The sequence below is a fragment of the Sprattus sprattus genome (genome assembly GCF_963457725.1).
Source record: "Sprattus sprattus genome assembly, chromosome: 12".
In the NCBI taxonomy this organism is placed as follows: domain Eukaryota; kingdom Metazoa; phylum Chordata; class Actinopteri; order Clupeiformes; family Clupeidae; genus Sprattus; species Sprattus sprattus.
In genome coordinates, this window is record NC_137910.1 from 32,484,014 (window position 1) to 32,490,395 (window position 6,382).

Sequence of the window (6,382 nt, forward strand, 5' to 3'; positions counted from 1 at the left end):
ACCATGGACTATTTGTCAGGTAAACATATCCATATCGTTTAACCTATATTGGTTTTCTTGTGTCTATAGTAGTTTAGTTTCATCTTAAATAGATACATTAGTATTATTTATACCTTTATGTATTCATTGGCACTTGGTCGGGCTCTGCACAGTGCATGGTATTCACGTAGCCTACATATTGCTGGCTTTCCCTTGCCACTGTTTATTCATATGCAATGTCACGTTCGGCAAAGTGGTGCCAGGAAAACAAAAGCAAGAATTGAAGATGATGCATAATGTAACTAATTCCTTCCTCACAGTGTATTATTTATTGGGAGGAGAACACTTTGTGCACCCTAATGAATGAGTTGCTCCTGAAAACCTGGGGATAAGGAGCTGGAATGAGTGTGAATCAGAATTAGGTGGCATTGGATGTAGGTGATGCTAGATGGAATGATGTTCCAAATAAAAGGTTACGAAACTGTCACAGCCTCTCAATACAAAAATCCCTATAAATAATCACTTGGACTCTAGGTGTTAGGATCCTATGTTAATTCCATTTACATTCTTTCTTTGGAGAAAACAGCTATTGAAATAAAACAATCCGCTGTAGGAATCTCAAACTCTCCAATCTCCAATTTTACAGTTTGTACAGTTTTTGGTCAGAAAAAAGCTAGCAACACAACATATGTGCAAATATAAAACTCTACAGCAAGCCTTTAAGTTATCTTACATAAACTGCGTAAATGAGCCTGCAGCATGCGTGGGCGTTGATGTTCTTTCCATTTTAAAACAACATTAGCACTAATGGTAATGGTATCTTTGGTCTTTCCACCTATAAGCTGCACTTGTCATGGCATCAGGGCAACACCTGACCACAGAAGAGGCACAGACTCCATTAGAAAAGCAAACAAAATCTGTCCTGTTCAACCTGCAAATAAATAGAAAGTAATTATAGCTTTGCCTTTGCTTTGGCCTGTAGCACAAATCTAGCCTTGGGAATAATAATATAAAAGTGATGAAAACATAAATAAAAACACTATCACCATCTGATTAACACTGTTTTGAGAAATCACATATTTACGACATAAGGATACAATCACTTTTGTCTTCCCATGAATCAGCTGATAATAATATAGATTGAAAAAAATAAAATTAAAAAAAAGTAGTCTTAGAAGTATCTTGAAATATGCTGATCAAATCAAACGGCATCTGGTCCTATCACAGCATGGCTGTACCTTTAAAACTCCTGTCATATGACTGATGTTTTTTTCTGCAGCATCCTCCTCAAGGTTGACCTGATTTTCCATGTTGCTATTGTACCTATAGTTGCATTCAGAATCGAGAGCTTCGCGGGCCGAGTGGAAAGATCAGTGACACTGAAGCCTCTGGACAATAGTCTTAGCAGGAGAGTGTGAACTCAGGACAGGTTCCCGCAGATTAAAGGTCCTCACACAAACATGACTCATGGCTTTGCTCTTTGCAATGCTCCATTCTATAAATGCCAAAAAGATTACAGTAAATATAGCAACACACACACACACACAGCGAGAGAGAGAGCGCACTAGAGAGAGAGAGAGAGAGAGAGAGAGAGATACGCACACACACCAGATTGGTGACTTGAGATAAATAGGTATTTAACAATCCCAAAATGATAAAGGTTTCAGTGTGCAGTTTAGCAGCAACACAGCAATCCATGTGAAAAAACACATCGGATTTGATGTGGTGTTGAATGGTGTTATGAGTTCAGAGAAATGTAAAGAAAAGAGAATTAAGGAGAAAAGAGTTGTTGAAAAAGTACAGTCAGTTTCACATATGAATGAACACAATGGCTCTGTACTTTCCCTAGGCTGGATCCTCAATCACAAACAGCCCTTAATGAAAGGCTATCTCATGACAGAATTATACACAAACAAGACCAAGAATCAGTCATTATTGAAAAGCACAAACAGAGGGAGCTTGTCAAAACAACAGACCTAGTCAGAACTATTGTCCTTGCTCCAGCAATGAAATGAATAGGTGAAATGTTTTTGACAAAACAATAACCAGAAATTCAGAAAAGCACTTTACTCCATTACACATATGGGATGCATTCTAGGGTTGACCTGGCTTTTGTTTTTATAAACATGGCAAAAACATTTGAGGGTTACGTTACCCCCTCATCAGTTTTAATAGGTAGACCTATCTGAAATTATGATAGAGATAATCTGACTGAAATCTTTTACGCTGAAGTCTCATAAGTCTGCCTGTTGGTTTGTTGAACTATGCATCTACCGGTTCACATAAGACTCAGACACAGTTAGAACGTGAGAAAGATAAATAAGAGTTTTCTATTTTTCTGTATTAAATACTTTTAATACAGAAAATGCAAAATTCAACTTTCCAACTGTGTAGGTACAGAATGAACACTTTCTTCAGTTTTATTGCAGAGTCATTTGTCAAAGTAATTGTGTCATCTGGTCTGGTCTGGTCAAATTGGCATGGAGGAAATACCAACTATGACTCACTGAATGCCATTTATTTTGGCAAAATTCAGTTAAATATTCCATGGGATCTTTCCTCGTGTGATTACTTCAAGTAAGCAAAGAAATGAGCTATCAGTTATAAGTACCCTACCAGGGTACTCTCATGCACGCCCACACAATTTGGTTTCACTACTTAATTGCTTTACTTAGCCTTGTTCCTTTTGCAATGGATAATTGGTTGTCATGACAAACAACACAAAAGCAGTGACTGAAATTCAACTGCAGAGCCCATAGACATACACTCCACTCCATATATATATATATATATATATATATATATATATATATATTTTATGGCATGCCGTTCAGGAAATTAACATTTGAATATATATATATACAAAAGTCTGAATATATATACAAAACTCTGAATATATATACAAAAGTCTGAACATATATACAAAACTCTGAATATATATACAAAAGTCTGAATATATATACAAAACTCTGAATATATATACAAAAGTCTGAATATATATACAAATGTCTGAAATATATATATTAAATCAATGGTACCAAAATGTTTGTAATTACGTATTTTCTGCTTCATGAAATACTTTTTTTCTTATTGTTCAATTTTGACATTGATTTCTCACTAGAAATGCAATAATAACACGTTTATTTTACACCGTTTGACTTCACGAAGGATATTTTTAGAGACAAGTTCCCCATTGACTTGACTGGGGTCTTGTCAAAACCTTCGTAATTCCTTGTTTTCTGCTTCGTGAAATACTGTTTTTCTGTTATATGGCTAAAATTAAACATTGATTTCTCACTAAAAATGCAATAATAACACGTTCATGTTGCATCGTTTGACTTAACGAAGGACATTTTTACGTTTAACACTTCCAACCCCAAGGGCTTTTTTTGACTCTGTTAGGTAGTTTGCCATGCCTGATATTTTTGTATATTTTATCTAACTAAAACCCATGAGGCAAAAGTGGCATTTATGATTATATTCTAGAACAACTCAGCAATAATACAATGAGAGTAAAAGGATTGTAGTAAAACAAAGTTTTGTATTAAAATGAAATATAAAGACACTAAAATGAAATCTAGTTTTAGAGGTGCTCAAACTTTGTACAAAAACACATTGTAAATATTTTGGAAGTTTTCTTTTTTACTCTGAACCTCGTAAACAAAGGTGTTTGCTCCAAAAAGGTGAGTTTAGCATTCAAAAAGTGTGTGTGGTTTCTATACTTATTATAAGTAATATAGAAAGTGACACTTTTCTTCACTTAGACCACTATGCATATTGATGAGAGAGGTGTGAACATTCTGGGACACCTTGGTCAAAAGACAATGGCCAGCACGTAATGGCCCTGGAATGTCTTTGTGGCCCTCTACCCCCTTCAGGTTTTCTTGACACATCATGAACCAATGGTGATCACTGAATTACCATCCCCTTATCATATGAATAGTTGTAATTTGCTAATGGGAGGGTCAAAACCTCACTCAGATGCTGAAATGTGCAAAGGATAAGTTATACTCTCCTTACAAAGTGATTATTTAAACTTTAGTTTCAAACTGTATATATTTAAAAAGAAACAGGTTCAAGGTTGCTGTGGGTGTTAGTTTTATGTTTGTAGGACAAAAACTTGCGGAGATTTTTAATTCTATTAATAAAAATACCACCAAGTGCCCCACGGGGCCCCTTCGTTTTGGAAGGGTTAAATGGGATACATCGTATCCTCTCGTCACATGATCAAATAGAGACTGCCAAGGGAAGAGAGTTCAGACGGCTTGGTTGCCACGCTTCCGTCAGTCTGCCCCAGGGCAGCTGTGGCTACTCTCATAGCTTACCATCACTGGTATGACTGTGCGGCTTTGGGTCATTGAAAAGCGCGTTACAAATAAAAGGTATTATCATTATTATTATTATTATTATATATATATATACTTATTTGTAATATATATACAGCCGCGGAAAAAATTAAGAGACCACTTCAAAATGATCAGTTTCTCTGGTTTTACTATTTATTGGTATGTGTTAAAGTAAAATGTGCTTTTTTGTTTTATTCTATAACCTACTGGCAACATTCCTACCAAATTTCAAATAAAAATATTGTCATTTAGATCATTTATTTGCAGAAAAATGACAATTGGTCAAAATAGCAAAAAAGATGCAGTGTCTTCAGATCTCGAATAATGCAAAGAAAACAAGCTCATATTCATTTTTAAACTACACAATACTAATGCTTTAACTTAGGAAGAGTTCAGAAATCAATATTTGGTGGAATAACCTTGATTTAAAATCACAACTTTCATGTGTCTTGGCATGCTCTCCACCAGTCTTTTACATTGCCGTTGGGTGACTTTATGCTACTCCTGGCGCAAGAATTCAAGCAGCTCAGCTTCTTTTCATGGCTTGTGACCATCCATCTTCCTCTTGATCACATTTCAGAGTTTTTTTTTATGGGATTCAGGTCTCGAAATTGGGCTGGCCATGACAGGGTCCTGATCTGGTGATACTCCATACACACCTTTACTGGCCTGGCTGTGTGGCATGGACCATTGCCCTGCTGGAAAAAACACTTCTCAGAGTTGGGGAACATTGTCAGAGCAAAAGGAAGCAAGTTTTTCTTCCGGGACAACGTCGTACTTTGCCTGGCTGAGGTTTGTAAAAGACCATAAGGATTGAACCAAAGCGGACTGGAGGGTCTCCTAGTTCGTCTTCTCTGATGAGTCCAATTTCACAGTAGGTGCAAGACTCTGTGGCTTGTAGGCCTCTCCAGGTCTCCGTCTAACCATCAGACGACCATGTGTTGGGCAAAGCTGAAAATTGGACTCATCAGAGAAGACGAACTAGGAGACCCTCCAGTCCGCTTTGGTTGGAATGTTGCCAGTAGGTTATAGAATAAAACAAAAATGTACATTTTACTTTAACACATACCAATAAATAGTAAAACCAGAGAAACTGATAATTTTGAAGTGGTCTCTTAATTTTTTCCGCGGCTGTATATATATATATGTGTGTGTGTGTGTGTGTGTGTGTGTGTGTGTGTGTGTGTGTGTCTATGGCAGAGCCACTCTGACTTCAAATGGACTGATTGTTTGTTTCCAGCTGAAATGTACACTATTTTAAGACTGTCTGTCTTCTTTGATGACCCATGAGAAAATCCTATTATTGTGTTACTGTGAAAAATTGAAATAAACAAGACAATGACATTGTACCATCTGCTGAAGAGAAAAAGAATCTTTACTTGGCTGATGATCTTCAGACAAATGGCATATTAGAAGAATTGTTTCAGACCACTGAGCTCACAGTAGCAAAAACACTACCTGATGTTTTAGCAGGGTGAGGGCAGTCATCCACACTCAGTTAATCATGCTCATGAAAATCAACTTGCTAATTGTCTCATTCTGGTACAGTCACAGTAGATCCTTAATGAAGGGTTCACTACGTGGAGTGTCATTACATATTCATGACAATATCTTTGATCATTTTTACTTTGGTCAATAAACAACCCAGCGTGTAAGAAAGGTGGAAAACACATAACAGCTGAAGAATTTAAATATTACATTTTTTTCTGCTGTTGTGTCTCTTTCTCCACATAAACAGAGTACAAAAATAAACAAACAATAAAATGTAGGGTGGATGCCTGCTGTTGGCCACTTGGCCCCAAAATAAACATTATTATTATAATTATAGATGCAAATAATAATAATAATTATAGTTATAGATGCTAATCAAACATTATTATTATAGTTATATATGTAAATAATCATTATTATTATAGTTAGAGATGCTAATCAAACATTATTATTATGGTTAGAGATGCAAACTACATTAATATTAGGGATGCACCGATACCGATACCAGTATCGGGTATCGGGTCGATACTTCGTTAAAATACTCCTACTCGTACTCGTTTTAAATT